The 16,483-nt window shown below is 42.4% G+C and overlaps 1 protein-coding gene across 4 annotated transcripts in view; it reads left to right on the top strand.

The window, feature by feature from the left end:
- LOC131664726 (dachshund homolog 2) overlaps positions 1 to 16,483 on the top strand; it is a 173,399-nt gene that overhangs the window by 113,261 nt on the left and 43,655 nt on the right. The gene's annotated exons all lie outside the window — the stretch shown is intronic.

The raw sequence follows: 16,483 nt of genomic DNA, 5'->3' as shown, positions 1-16,483 counted from the left end.
AGGAGGCATTAGAGACCCCGAGCGCTCGCTTCTTTTTCCGATATGAGCCTTCTTTTTTTATTATCTTCTCGGTCGCGCGCGCCTCCTCGCAATCCGATGCCCACGAGTGCATCGCTGTTCGCACATTCAATTTTTTGTATATAACGTTCACGATCATTCGAGCTTCATATTTATTCCGAGGATATTTAGCATCATACAATACGACGACTGATGTAGCATTCGCAAGTGTAGCTCGCGAATATAATAATTAATGATTTGACTCGTTGCCAAGATTTTATTTTCTAACTGGGATAACTTTCAACGCTGTACATATTTTTACGTAATCTCGCCTAAATATAACTCAAACCTTTTATTATCATCTTGTTTCCTTCACTCTTTACGCACTTATTCCATTTTTTCTTTTCCGCGGCGTGTTGTGATTACTTGTATTTATAGATAATGAACAAAAAGATTGGATAATTTTTCTATTAAAAGATGGATAGTTCGAACAATCAAACTTCTAATAGGGATTTCCAATTTTGTAATATATTTAGCATTAATCATTGACGTTTACTGCGATATCCAGAACAAAAATTTGTAAATACACTGAGAAATAAGTTTTCACAAAACTTGTAACGTAGCTCTACTCAATATTAATTGATATATATTTATGTATAGACTGTTATCTTTAAAATTGATTTTATATCGCTAAAATGTAATTGTATGAAAATCATTTGTCAGTGTAATCGAAATATAACAGATCCCCAATCATAGGGTGAAATTGTGATCGAACTCGTAAAAATTCGTAAAACTTGATGCTACTTCCAAAAATTTTTGTAAATTATTATATATATCTGCCTTCGGTAGTATCAAAGCGTCAGATACAAGAGATACAGAAATAATTGCTACTTCGATTGAAAAGTTTCTGCGTTGATTATTTCTTTGCCAAGATCTTATTTGAAATGTAAGTTTTTTGTTTTCTAGTACAAAATCATTTCAAGATTCTTAAGTTATTTTATTAAAGCCAATTTCGTACTTAATAAGTGTGACTAATAAGATTATTTATATACAAAAAAATTTCGGAGGGTATAAAACTACGATGAGTGTTAGACAAATAAAAGGAATCCTTTAGTGGGATGAATTGAAGCGTAATAATCGTACAATATAATAGACCGATTAACCACCATTCGTATTTATTAGTGATTTCAATATAACGAAACGACACTAATATTTGTAGTTTTATTAGCAGAATTCACATCATTCTATTAAGTAAATATGGTGTTAAAAGCTTGTATTAGATTCGTATAAAAAACAACTTATATAGTATTACATAGTATTATTATACATCGTATATGAGCGTAATATCTTAATGTCAAAAATTATGATGAAAAAAAATGAGTTTGAAATAAAAATAAATTGCAAAGCATAACATGATCTGATAATATGCTCAAGCAAATGCAGATGCAGCGAATGCAGCTTTTTTATTTATTGATTTTCCTGTACTTCTTATTTTTTATATTCAACAGTAATTATCGATCAAGTTGGTCTGCAAGTGCTCGATCATATCAGTTTTTGATTTAAATCTTTTCCAAATTTATTATCACACCAATTGGCTATACTTTGATCAAGGGAATTTCTTGTCATCGTGTTCGTCATCAGTATAACTTCTCTTTTTCGTAATATTTTTCTACATTTTTATTTTTCTTGTTTTCTTTCACTTTTGTAATTCAATTTATTGACGAACCGCGTTTACATAACATTATCAACTATACTAATAGTCATTATAAATCTTTTTGAATGTTCCAAATTTTTCGTGACACTAATGGATGAATCTGCTGCTGTACCTATCGAACAAAATATGCAATGAATTATATATTTGCATGTTAAAAAGGTAAGAATTTAAAAAAATATCGTTGCAGACAACTGCCATTGCGATTATTCTATCAAAATGTTGCTTTCCTAAATGAACTTGATATAAAAAATATTTATGGTATGAAGGGATGACGAATTTTTTCTCACATGTGATAAAATGTTTACATCTAAATATATCTTTAACCATTTTTTATAGCATTTAAAAAATACACATTGTAATTATAAAAATACGATCGATACCGCAGCAGATATTCGTAAGCGAGCGATTTTTAAATATTAATAAGCGTCTCGTATCTAGAAATCTAGAAATAATATTGAATGAAAAATCATGTAAACTATAAAATAAGAGAAGATTAGGTATTTAAAGATTTTATTTGCACAAATGTAAAACTCAACGTAAAATAGTGTTCGTAAACATGAGGTCTCTCGTGTGCGTAACGAATACGTGCATCTTATAAATTATTTTGAAACGTTAGCTCTGAGCTGCCTACCGCCCATTAGTCGGTGGCAAGTGTCACTTTGCTTCTCTCTAATTCGCGTTTGGGCGCACCATTTTACTTCTGTGTTTCCTCTGCCCCCTTCACTTCCATGCAATTATTTCAACAATTGCTACGTTCGCGATTTATGAGGTCGTTGCCTTCCATCGTTGCCATCTTCGAATTCGCTGAAACGCACGCGAAAGGTTTGAAAAACCATATAAGGTTTGAAATTGGAGTTCGCGTGCGGAAATTTCAATCGTTACAATTGAAAATTCGAAGTATTGAAGTTTGCAGCACTGAAAGGTAGCACAAAATGTCAGCCGCATTCTCGTGGGGTACTAGATTAAACGTAAGATCAACGGCTTTTGACGGAAGACCATAGCAGTGGAGGGATGGATCTGAAGAATAAGACGATCGTCGGCATTATAAAGGCGCGCGCGCGCGAGATAGAGACGAGGGCTTGCGATTTAATACTCGAGCGAGCCCGCAGCTCGTTTCACACCAGATGCTTTTACATACACGGCCAGGTCTCGTACACATCGCGCATATCCATAGACGCGCGCTGTATATCGCGTAACGCGCGAGCTCGCTGCGCTCCCTTTTGCCCCAACGACAAGCGCGCAGCTTCTTATTCATCGTCTCTTCCAGCGACGTGCATTACTGATATTATTAGTCATTGTCCGACTGGCTTTTCGACTTACCTTCTTTTCCTTTCGCATAGCCTACGGCGAAATGATATCGTGCCGATTTTTGTACTCTTCCAGCGTGCAAACTCTCTTATTGCCTTGCTCGCTCTGCGCGAGGTTTCGATGCACGGCTTCACGGCAGATTGCCATTCACCGACGATAAGTCCGTCGCGTCTGGCTTCTTTCGCGGGCGAGAGTTTTCGAGGCTCGCCGCCGTCCAAGATTTCTTATGAATTGTCGTGTCATCCGACACATTGCTGTTTCTGAAAAAACGGTCGACGAACCGAGGCAGAGAGACGTATCAAAGTTGCAGGGGGCATTGGCCGCGCGTTAAGTGCAGCCGCAGGAATCAATGGGTAGATAGGAAAATCGGCGCGGCAGTAACCCTGTACGGTAAGGTAAAAAGGCGCAGCTTAACCGGCCACAGGGAATACCCAGCACTTTGCCGCGCGCCTGTATCCTCTTCATTTCCACTTAGCTGTCGCGTAAATGTCTAGCGAAAAGGAAGGATCGCGGGAGAGAGGGTTGAGGGCATTTATTTGTCCGCATTACAACGCGCGCGACGCACCGTATACGGTGTCGGGTTTCGCAAATAGGCTAATATCCAGGCGCAGAAGAGAGGCGCAGAAGAGAGGCGCGGAAAAGGCCCAGAGCGCGGGCACGAGCACGGGGCGCAGATTACAAAGCCCTCGGAATTTCCACGAGTAATACCCTGGGCGATGTGCTCGACCTCGCGCGCGCGCGCATAATACTCATCCTCGCAGCTCGGCGTTGCACGGCAAGCGGGATAAAACTCCACGGGCGAAACGCAATAATTGACCTGGCCAAGGACGCGCAATTAAGATGCGCGCGTGCATGCGACTAATTAAAATAAGAGAGGGCGAACGAAAGGAAAACGAGGCAGCGCGTCGACAATGACTGGAGAGAGCGTTCGCGGGCAATCTCGGCTAACAGACCAAAAGAAAGAGAGGAAAGGCAAAGCCAGAGGCTCCTTATACTCGTATACTCGCGGACGCGCGCGCGTTCGCTCGGCCGAGTAAGTTAACTTGTATTAAGAACGCACAGGAGCCGCAATCTCCATCTGGCGCGGCGGCGGCGGCGACGGCGGCGGCGGCGGCGGCGATCGGGACAATATGAGAGTATACGTCTTTGTGTGTGTGTGTGTGCGTGGAGGAGGAGGCTGTGTGCGCGCGCGCGCGCTATCTGTGATCAGGCGATTCGATAACAGTATTGTGCATGCGCCAGCGCAGCAGCACACGAGCCAACACACAGCGCCTCGATTGAGTTGTAGGCCAGAGTGCAGGATCTTATGTAGATTCCTTGTAGATCGTGCACCCGATTCGATCGCGATCTCTCCCTCTCCGCTCGGCTTAATTAAAATCGTAAGGGGCTCTCCCTCCTCCTTATAATACGTGCGCGCTCGTTCTATCTACCTGCTACAGATTTTTGCTTTTCTTCCTGGCTACCGTGCAGCCGCTGCCGCTGCCGCTGCCGCTGCCGCTGCCGCCAGACTGCAGGATCGGGGAGAAAAATTAACGGGCAGTCGAATCTGGGAGGTTCCAAGCACTGAAATCTCGTTATACGTCCCGTGTGTATTGTTCCCCGCGCCCATCGGCATGCCAGCTCTCTGCTCCTTTTATTTCAATTAGCTGAAAAGAGCCAACTTCGATACCAACTCAGTCGCCAGAGAGCGCGCCTCTTTTTCTTCTTTGGGCTTCCTTGAACTCGATCGCGATATTGATAAAGGCGCACGAGAAATACACCTTTGTAATGGCTGACTGGTTGACTGGCTCTGGTTTGTTCCATTGATTCGTATAACTTAATTCAGCTGCGACCACTTGTCCGCGACGCAAAACGACACATCTTCGCGGAGACATACGCCCTAGGGTAATTCCTTTAAATTCATTCCTAATTAGACTTTCACGAAACGAGTCAACTACGCTAATTAGAATTTACGCTACGGCCGCGTAAATAATTACCACGTATATGTATATCTACATATACATCCCCCCGCTGCTACTTTATCCGCTGAATCGCATTAATTGTAAGCAAATCTGGGCATTTTAATTAAAGTTTTCATTCGCATTCGCCACTCTATAATATTCGAGTGCAGTTGGGAATTACGCATTCTAGATCTCCTTCTTTTTTTCCGCAAACTTATAAATATTTCAGACGCATAACTTATATTTTTAATTATCCACTCTTCGTCGACGGCATTTTGCGTCGCTTACGTACGGTCGCTCGACACTCTCATAGATAACGCGGACACACACACGCACCTACGGATCAAAGCATATGTTAGCAAATACTTCTGTATCTCTTGTCAATCTTTACTTTCTGCATATGCTGCCCGCTTCCGCGGCAGCTATATATTTCTCACTTTCCGCGTGGAAACCACGTGTAATTTTGCTGTGGGCGCGATAAATTTTATCCAAGCACGCTCGCAGTTTATTTATTCTTGGCGTGCGGCTAATTCACTCGGAAGAAAATTGTTTTCGTGGATTTTATTGAGCTTCTATATACGTAACCGAAATCCCGCATAGTTCGCCAAAGTTTTGTACATGCAACCAGAATAACGATTAGTTGAACTTTCTAAAATAAAAACTGCGAGATGATTGACAATACAATTGCTAGAAAGTTGATTTAAAATTAAAAGTAAGCCTGGCGATTGACCACTTTCGATTCAAACTTTATCACTGATTGATTTACGGTACGTGCTCAATCGTTTCAATTTACCAACAATTTTCTCTTGGGTGCGTATCCATTAAATCGTTTTGAATGAAGCCATTGTAACTATAAACGAGCGAACGCGTAATCAACGAGTTTACGTCGTTGACAACCAACCTAGCGTCGAATATCAAAACCCGAGGATAGGAAACTTTCCACGGTAAATATCAGTTGCCTTGATAGCAAAGCACACACTGTTAATCCGAAGACGCACTGGCGAAATCTCGACGACGCTTCTCTGCAGCGCTGTCGCAGCCCCGAGCACATCGTAAATGAGCAGCGGCGCGCCCGTCTCAGTTTGAAGATCGTAATGTCCTTTATCGGTCCAATGGCTGGCCTCCCGCAGATAAAGTCGTGCGCGCGAAAGTGTCTTCTTTTTACTGCCGGCTTGCGAGCAGCTTTGTCTCGCTGCAAACGACGAATAGTCAGTGTGTGTTTTCCAAGTCGGGTTTGATACTCTGCACTGGATTTCTATTCGAATGGAAATAACCATTGTTCGAACGGCAATCAGTTTATGGTACAAGCGATAGTAGGTAATAGTACCTACATACGGAGAGCTCCAACAACTAAATCCTTGGTAAAATATATACTTGGAGCGAGCAAGCGAGCGTAGGTTTTATTGGGATGGATGTTTGCCTTTAATTAGATCGAGTGAGCTTGTATTGTCTTAGATCTAATTAAGAAGCCACAATTGGTTTATTGGCCACACAGTATATATAAATATGCACTACGTGTGTGTACGCCTTGTAGAGGCTTCGTACTCGATCAGTGTATATTGTGTTCGCGCGTGCAAGAGGCTCTATACTACCGAGACCTTCTTCTCCTCTTTTTACCTTGGCTTTTGTTTCCTATCAGGAGTCTTGATAAGCACGAGTTACTTTTGCCGACTTGGAGAGATTGTCGTCGGTGTCGTAGGGGCGTAGGGGCGTAGGGGCCAAGCAATCGTCAGGATTGTTGTCGAGCGTTCGAATAATCAAGCGCATCTCTGGCGCGCAACAATACTCATTTGTTAGCATGCGCGTATAATACGGAAGATCGCGCCGAAGGTAAAGAAAGTAGGCAGCGCAGCTCGGATCATTATGCAGCACGCAACGGCCAATAAATACCTCGCACCTTTATTACCGCGGCTTAACGAAGCCACAGCTGCAAACCGCGAGGCGCGCTGCTGCGCCGAGCTTCCCCGACTGGCTTTGTCCGGCGCGCGGCCCGATCGATCGATCGATCGATCGATCGATCGCACGTTTTCCTTCTGTTTACGAAATGAGTCGCGTCGCCGAATGCCGTCGTCTCATTTGCAAGCTCGCTTCCGGAAGCGCGGCCCGCGGGCGTCCACCTCGTTCGCGGCGTGCAAAATCAATCGAACAAGGGCAAGGGCAAGGGCGCAACGAACTCGCGATAATCATTAGAAGGCTTGAGCAAACGACTGCGAGAAGAGAAAAATCCGGCCTATCTTATTCCGCGAATATTATGGCCATATCCGCGCGATCTCTATCTCGCATACTCGCTGTAGCAAGAGAGAGAACGACTTCCTTTGCATATACATCAATTATATCCGTCTCTCGCGAGAGAGGCGCGCGCGCGCGCTTCGCCCGGTTCCCATTATTAGCCGCCTATAATTTATTACTTTCTACCTTAATAAACGTAATAGTTCCCATGGCGCCCCTCCGCCACCAAGTACATTCATCCCGCGAATCGCATACTCGCGTTAGTGCATTGCCGCTATCTTGTCGTTAGTGGCTGAATCAGGTTAATAGAATACTGTCGAAAGTACATAATCATCGCGAGCGAACGAAAGAGTGCGCAGATTGGCGCGATACACGATGCTATCAAGGGCGTAAAAGCAAGCGAGCGCGTGCTCCGCGCGGCCTTTGACCCAAACCCAGAGGGAGAGAGAGACAATCATTAAAGGTGGCGCGGACGCGGGCGCCGTGTCGAAGCGCAGAAAGCAAACGAAAGGATAAAAAAATCCAACGATGTGCAGCAGGAGATAGAGGGTCAGAGGTATTTAATTACCCGCGAGAGAGAGAGAGAGAGAGAGAGGAACGTATTCGCCTGTTTCGATGTTTCTTATAGCTTCTTTCTTCTTCTTCACCGCCAGCTTCCTCTGCTCTCTCGCGCATTCGCTTCTTGTGCTCCTTCTTTTTTTCAGGAATCGTACGCTCCTTACTTTTTGTTTGTTTCGTCGTATTTATACGCAAAAGGGACTTTGGACAGAGCGCAGTAGGAATGTACGCTTGTTAACAAAGAGAATTCGTATGGATGTGTGCCTGCGCGCGATACTCACTTCACTTTGTTATTTTAATGATGAAAAATTTTGCTACCGCGCGACTTAAACTCTCCTGTGAACTCTGATCGCACGTTGCTCCTTTTGATTCTTCGTAATGACATTTTCGGGAAATAAACGTAAATGAATCAGCGTGAACCGAAGGAATATATATTAAATATCCTCGGACGCGTTCAAAATGTTTATTTGAAAAAAATATCTAATTTAAATTAGTACGTTTATGCAAGTGAGTCACGAGCAACAAGTATTCGTGAAAAAGCAAATCAAGCCAGATAAATCGAACGATGTGGAAGACTGCGAAGCGCAAGTTGAAATTATGAGACGAAAGCCAATATATGAGCCGGGGCATTGCAAAATCTGTCCGGCGCTTGTATGCTTTTTGGAAGAAAAGAGAAGCGCCCGCGCGTCGATCGCGGCAGCGCGTACGCACATCTGCATTTATAAGTCACGGAAGCCCCCGTCGCGGCAAATGACGATGCACACCGCGACGATACTGCAAACATTTGGCAACGTCGTTACAAGCGATCGATGATTAATCATCGCTAAAGTAGTCATAAAGTTTCGCTTAATTAATATCCTCGCATTTGCATTGCCCTCTCGTTTATTTACCTTCCTCTCTCTCATATCGTGGACGAATAATAGGTCGAGAAGAGAGAGAGAGAGAAAAAAACGAGTGGAATTAACGATAAAAGTATGCTAATTCGCTAATAACAACGCCTGCGATTCTCATGATATTATAATCATACGCTCTCATTACTCGTAAATAATAAATAGCCCGATTGAACATGCGCTTTCGCGAAAATAAAATTTCATATGTACGAATCAACAGCTGATGACTAATTGTGCATTGTTGATGATCATGTGCGCGATAATTACTGGAAATTCACGAACGAAAAAAAAAACAGCGAGCGAGAAATTAGATCGCGGCAAGAGATAGATAATTAGACGTGCAAGATGAATTTTATTCGGCTAATTTGACCAACTACCTATATTCGCTTAATCGTTTATTCTAATTGCCTACAAAATTAGCTCGTTCTACTCTATTTTTTCCGACGTAGAGCATTCATGCGCGCCTCTCTCTCTCTCTCTCTCTCTCTCGCTGTTTTTTTTATATGAAAATGCGCCGCATAACCATAATGCATGCTAATAACCTGCGTGAACTCGCACGAACGCGAGAGCTTTCCCACTGATGCATGTAAAAAAGTTGTATTTCGCGCGCTCGTAAATTGCGCATTACCCGTCAAATGGTAAATTAAGATTCTAAAAAATGAACAGCGCGCGGCAGCGAATTTTCGTTACCAAAAATATATGAATAAATAGCGAGCTGGAATTATCGTAAAAGATAGAAATCAAAGTTGGTCAGAAAAACGTGCAACTTCCCGACATCACTTAGCGGTAGGCTGACTCGAAAAATGACGATGAACACGAAAAAAAAAATGAGCAAAACATCGCTCGAAATCGTGTGGCTGAATGGGGAGAGACAAGAGAGAAAAAGAACGTCGAGGAAAGTATATATAATCGAGCGTTGGTTCCCTTTCGCTTGGCGACACACACTCTAATGGGACACGTTGGCGCCCGCGTGCAGCAGCAGTTTCTCGTTAATCCCTTGGCACGCTGTGCGCGCGCGCGCGCGCGAGATACCTGGCTTTTTAACCCGCGGGGAACGCAAGGCAAGCGAGCGAGCTGCATATAACCTCTCTCTAGGAAGACAGCGCACACGTACACACCGCTGCGACTGAGAATACAAAAAAATCGGTAAACAATACGATGTCGGCGCGCTGGGACCAACGCCGTTGGTTCCCACCTCTCTTCTCTCTCTCTCTCTCTCTCTCGCCAAACTCATTCTCCTCAAGCAAGTATAAGCATTGTCAATTAAAGACAGAAAGTCCCTTCCTTTAGCATATAAGACATCCGCGCGCGAGATGCCCTGCTAGAGATACGGTGCCCATTAATTTTTGGTTTCCCAGATTTCACGTGATTATTTATGCAATACGTGCGAAAATGTTTATAACGTGCAACAAGGCTATTGTCATTTTATTCCAATCAATGGGAATTTATATAGGCGACAATTCGGCTACGTACAATTTAACAGCTTCTCTCCTTTGGCACGCTACTGGCCCGAAAAGAATTCATTACATTCAACTAATTTACGCGCGATGCCTTTCTGCGACGTATGCGCGCAGATAAGAATTAATAGTCGCTTAAAACTCGCAAACGTTTCCCTGTCTCAGCGGCTCATGCCAAGTCGTAAGAGACTCGAGATACAAAGTGCCACATGTGTGTATGCGTGTGTCTGCATGGCCGAAGACGTATTTACGATCGTCTCATGCAGAGCAAATGCCGAGATCGAGAATTTGATTGCGACATGGTTTGCGAGCTTTTAAGAAAATATTATTATGCATTTGAGGGCTTTCTTGGAACGACACTTTATAGCTTTTTATTCCGAGACACAGTGCAATTGCATAATCTTTTTACGCTTATTGATTCTTCATTGCGATTTCAGTTTTATTACGCTGCTTGCTGGCATCGTTCAATTTCACCTCGTAATACGACGAAATGTGTATGTCAAGAAATATTTTTATTGATATTTTTAATCGTCAAATTACCGTTCACATAAAATTTTTAGTGCTATAAATGAAATTCCAGTTATTTATCTGAAATTCGTGCATTGCTGAACAAACATACAGTTCCTATTCGAAAGAAATCGATTTTAAAGTAACATTGAATCGATATTTGTATACAAATATTGTATACAACTATCAAGTGAATTGAAACTACAAAATATTGTTTGCGAATCTAACAAGTTATCAAATAAAATTCAGTGTAGATTTTCGAAGAAGTTAATTTGAATCGGTAATAAAATTGCTTTCTGTTTCAAAAGGAAAATTTACGGGTTACGACAGTACTGACTAGAAATGTTTTCTCGCGTATTTTTAGTATGTGACGATGCATTAAAGTTCTCCATAAAATTGCATTACGTTGAGTGTTTTCATTCTTTACTACGGCGACCTGTTTGGTGAAATTTATCTTGTACCAAGCGTTTCTTACTTATCGTTCAATAAAATTATTTTTCATCGATCGCTCGTTTAATGCTCAACTAGATATCGCGATACAATAAACGTAAGCAATGTTAGAGCGACGAGTGTTGAAATGAGTTTATTTCATTGAGTCGTTTATAATGTATGTGAAGTATGTAAAATTCAACTTGCACAAAGCTTTCTATGATGAAACTTAGGAAATAATTATTTTAAAATGAACTATCAGGTGGCAAATATTTTGATTGTCCATATTCCATATATATCCATATAACAAAACATCAATCATTGAAAGAAGACAAAGAAATATTAAAAATTTGCTCAGTCCACAGCTTGACATTGAAATACCTTATTAAAAAAATGTACGTACAGCAGAAATGCAAGTTTACATGTAAAAAGCTATTTAATAGGAATATAAGTAATGACTTGAACAACATAATTAACCAAGTAATTAATCACAAGCGCGAATGCTAAAAAATGAAATGATTGATCATTTGTTTAATTATGCCGAAGACCAAAGACTTATTAAGAATGGCTGATTTTTTTTACAATGGGTTTGGTGTGATTGATGGACAATCGCGATGCTTAGTATGTATTGCAGATTCAATTCACTGACGGGTGCATAAATTGACGCGATGAAGCTTATCTGTTTTAACGAGCCCCCCGCGGCGAGTGAAAGCATTTTACAGATTATTAGTTCAATGCAAACTTGCAAACGTGCGACTAGCTTGATGAAAAATACATTTTACGCAGAATAGAAAATGGTTACAAGATAAGCTTGCACTATGAATCAATAAGATTTGGAGCCGTTTTGTCGATCGAGTGACATTGTCGCGAAAACTCGCGAGTAATTGATACTTGATTCATTGAAATTTATTCCTTATTCAATAATTCATGCGGCAAAGCGAACACACTTCTTTCGAATTTCCGCTACGTGATATATGTAGCTCTGTAATTACATTATGAAAAGATGATTTATCTATATTGGTCTTTTTCAGACGGGCACGCGCTCGCGCCAAGCTTGCACCCGCCAACGCGTGTATAGTATCCATCGATTGTCTCGTTATGCATGATTCGCGATGAAAGTCACCGGAGCATTGATTTTTTTGGAGAAATTCAATGAGCAAAGTCACAGGCACAAACGCGTTAGCACATCATTACGTGCACACGAGCTCGCGCGCGATAATAAAATATGGAAACAGCCGGTAGGTATAGCTTTCGGAATAAAAGAAAAAAACAAAAAGAAAGCACTGCGGACAGCTCGCGCGCTAATTTTTAACGAGTAAAAAAAAACAGATAGGCACGCAACTTGCGAGCGTGTGTCGTGGGTTCGCCCTTCCTCCTATAAAGATGGCAATCTGTCCAGGTTTTGTTGTGGCGCGTAGGTGAGCGCGCGCGTAGCCATTCGTTGATGTCTTATTATACACCGTCCGGTTATTTACGATCGGCAGAGAAGAGAGCGCGAAGACTTTATTGCGATGCGCAGAGTCGAGAAAGAGAAAGACAAAGTCCTCGTTCTCGTCCAATTACTTGTGTTCTCTGTACACGCGTGTGCACACATACTCTCGTGCCAGAAAGAAAGATATATAAACTGTCGGAAGATCGTCGTACACGCGTCTTTTATGTTGCACTTTCGTTTATACGGCTCTCCCCCCTTCGTTGCCGTAGCTATCTTCGCGATCGCCGATTGTGCACTGCCGATAGTGAGTTTACGCTTGGCGCGATCGTTACATTTCCTTCAACTTGCCTATTCAATACAACTGGCTCTTGCTTCAACTGTATCCTCAAGATTTCCTAATAATAATCAGTTCAGCTGAATTTTCAACTTGATGTGAAATTCGTGCGAATCAAGATAAGTCTGCTCGAATGGAAAGAACGGTCCGACTGCGAATGCTGTTCGTTCAAGATGCCGTAGATAACGCCGAGTGAATTTATTAAAATGATTGTTAATTACGAGTGCGTTTCGAGTGACATTAAAAGCGCAGCTGCACGCCCCTCTTGCGGATACGAGAAAGCCGGACGTTAATTCGTAGCTCGCTCGACTTTACAAGTCGTCGTCGCGCCGTTTCCGGCACGCAACTTCCTACTCGTCCAATCTGTCTGACGAATTTATTTTATTGGCGATTCGCCGGCAGCCAATTGTCTGCTAATATTCCCACGAATAACCAGCGTTATTCAGTTCCATAATAAATGTCATCAAGATATAATCAATTTTTCTAGAGCAATCCTTACCAATGTGTCAATAACTCTGCAAATGTTGTTATGTCACACGCTAATAATCCGTAATAATTCATTAAAATCAAAAATTAGCTCGCACGAAAAGAGGTCCTCCCTCTCTCTCACTCCCTCAACTCGTAATGGCGATAAGTTGTTCAGAGGCTATCGGTAAACGCGAAAATGCTCTTCGCGGCGGCTATCTGAGCTTTGTGAGAAAAGAGGCAGCGAATGCAACCGACGAGATAGCACGTGACCCCGACTGTATTGGCGCCCTCCCTCCCTTCCTTCTCGCGATATACTAACCACAGATCGCGGCGCCCGTGTCTTATTTTCCGAAGGGATTTTTTCCGGGATGAAAGAAAACGCCGATACAGCCGATCGATTACGATTACCTGGCTTCACGCGTGCGTGTGCGTGTGAAATTTTCCGTCTTGATGCCGACGGAATAGTCGCCAATGTTTCTTTGCGCGGGCCAGCGATTACAGATTAGGAGTTACCGCGAGAACAAAAAAAAGGACGAATCGTAAAGGTCAAGCGTCGAAGCTCTTAAGCGAGATCTTTTCGCGCGATTTGTTGCGATGTGGAGAGAACGATCGAGAAAAAGTGTATCTTGGTAGTAGGCGCGAAGGTTAAATCGTTGGCTTGCGTGCTCTCTCCCTCCCTCGTAATCCTATTTTCATTAGATCCGTTAATGGTTAATGGGAGGCAAAATGGTCAGCGAGCGGCAACAAGGGCTAAGTCCGTCTTAAATCCCGACGGTGCTCTACGAAACCACCCCTTTGCAGTATCCCAAGCAAGAACTCTAATCTGAGTGCAAAGGAATAACTATCCAGGAACTCAACTCGCCTCGTGAGCTTTCGGCTTACATCCATTGTTCGCTACCTGTCTTTCATCTCGCTATTGCTGCTTGGTCGACGAAAAGCCAGATCGCAATGTCAGCTAAGGGCATGAATTTGGCGCTAATATACAAATGCAGAGGATGTACGACGATTGGTAGGCATATATAAATCGGAGTATAGGCCGAAAATGCAAAGTTAGTCGTAGCCCGTCGATTCGATCCACGCGTCTAAGAATCATAGCCTCTGGGCCATGACAAACTTCCCGCGTGCTATACACTTAATCGTCGGCCCGAAACTCAACTCTAATATGCAAGGGTGGAAACAATAATAATAAAGCCCTTTCCATTTGCCGCTAGCGCAGCGGTTCCTAGACAAATAGCCGCCGCCGCTGCCAAACGCCCTGGATTATCTAAGATTATAACATAAGATTTATTTCCTTGCGCTTCAATTTTCCATTTGTTTTCTCAACAAATTGATTTCCAGATTCGCATTGCTCGGACAATTACGATTTTCAAATGTGCTCAAGTTGCTGTATAGTGTAGTGGGACATCGTCTCAATTAGAAACAAACTTTCTATTTTTCTATCGTAAATATAATATGAGTTACCGTAAAAATAATCTACATAATGGAATATTCCATTGAAAAATTCTTACCAAGGATAAGAATTGTGGTGTAATTTAGTCCATATTAACAACAATAAAAGACGGTTAATATATTCATTCAGTACATATTTTTAACAATATCGTAATATAATTAGAAAGTTAACGATCACATTGTTGTATTGGATAGATCTTCCTTTCTCGCAAGAAGTAATTAGGGCTAAAAACTTTTTAGCCGCAGCAGAGCCGCAATTATTAATTTTTTTTTGTCCGAGAGCATATTCCTTTGTTCGCGTTCGCACGCAGCAAACATTAGAAAATTCATTTCTTAAAATAACAGTTAGGGTAACTGTTATGAGAATTAGACTATGGCTATAAGGAAGGAATCTTCCCCCGTCGCGCAGTGCTCTATATGAAATAATTATTGCGCGGGGATTTGGCTCTTGAGCGGCGGCGTCGGCGGCGGCATGGCGATGCAAATAAGAGAAGGACAAAACAACAGCGCAAGCGCACACGACAACGGCTCTCACAACTGAAACCCATAGGCTATTCCCGCGCGGTTGTAAATTATAAAATGATCCGTCGGTTAGTTCCTAATTCATGCTTTACTGCCTTCTCTTCCCGATCCGGATGTTTAATTGAAATAATAAAGCATCGATTTATTACGATTGCTGAATCTAATGCGGATAATTTTCAATAATGCACAATGATTATTACAAGATTTATAGGACTGTTCGGTCATTCAATTAATCTTTTGTTTAATTTTAATTTAATCGACATTCGTGAACTCGAAAGCAATCACTTTTTTTTCTTTCGTACATTTTAAATGAAGGGATCAGCCTAAACGCCAATAATTTCCATGGAATTCATGAAGCAAGACGATATTATTCCAATCGTGACTTTAAATCAGACGCGTTTTATGAGGCATGACGCAATTAAGCTCATAGCTAATTGAAATAAAGGGAGAACACATGCGCCGAAGAATTTCAATATTAATTATTTTTCTTTGCGCAATTCAATTCAAGTTTTCAACGGAACAAGCCGCGCTGTCGGCACAGAATTTCAGAATAGCATCGAGAGATAAAGTTTTTCCGAAACATTCATTATCGCGCGCTCGTCCCTCTGGCTTATTAATTTCTGAAAATTTAACGCGATCGCAAGAGGCGTTAATTCTAATTCCAATATGCTTTCTTATATTCAAGGCGTCTTGTCGCTGCGCTCTTCTCTTCTCACTTGGCATAATTGATTCACTAGATTCTCTCTCTCTCTCTCTCTCTCTCTCGGGCGCGAGCGCGACATGGCTGCGAATTTTGCCCGTCGAGATAAATCTTGGCCGCGCTCGTTGAGAATTCTCTAATTAAATTATGCAAAATAAACGGGCTTTTCGGGGAGTGCGCTGTATTGTAAATCATTTTTAGCCGCTCGCTCGCTCGTTTCGCTTCGCTTCTGCTCTTTGCGCGGTACACTTTTTTCCTGTTCTTCTTGTTGCCATTCGCCCTCAGCTCTCTCTCTCTCTCTCTCTCTCTCTCTCTCTCTCTCTCTCTCGCTTGCTGCATTACGTGCGCCTCTGAATTATGCGACTTACGCGCCGATGTGCAGCTGACATTCCAGAGTGCCGTCTTGACGCATGTTCCGCGGGACAATACAGCCGGGAATTTAGCACTTTGCCGGAAGATCAATGCCGCGCTCAATAGTTGATCGCGCGAAACGTAAACATTTGATCGATCGCAAACGAGAAACTGGACGTTACGGCGTTTGTGAAACGC

The sequence above is a fragment of the Phymastichus coffea genome, unplaced genomic scaffold, assembly GCF_024137745.1.
Source record: "Phymastichus coffea isolate CEN01 unplaced genomic scaffold, Cenicafe_Pcof_1.1 PCOF00045, whole genome shotgun sequence".
NCBI lineage: Eukaryota > Metazoa > Arthropoda > Insecta > Hymenoptera > Eulophidae > Phymastichus > Phymastichus coffea.
This window is presented reverse-complemented; position numbering and strand designations above follow the sequence as displayed.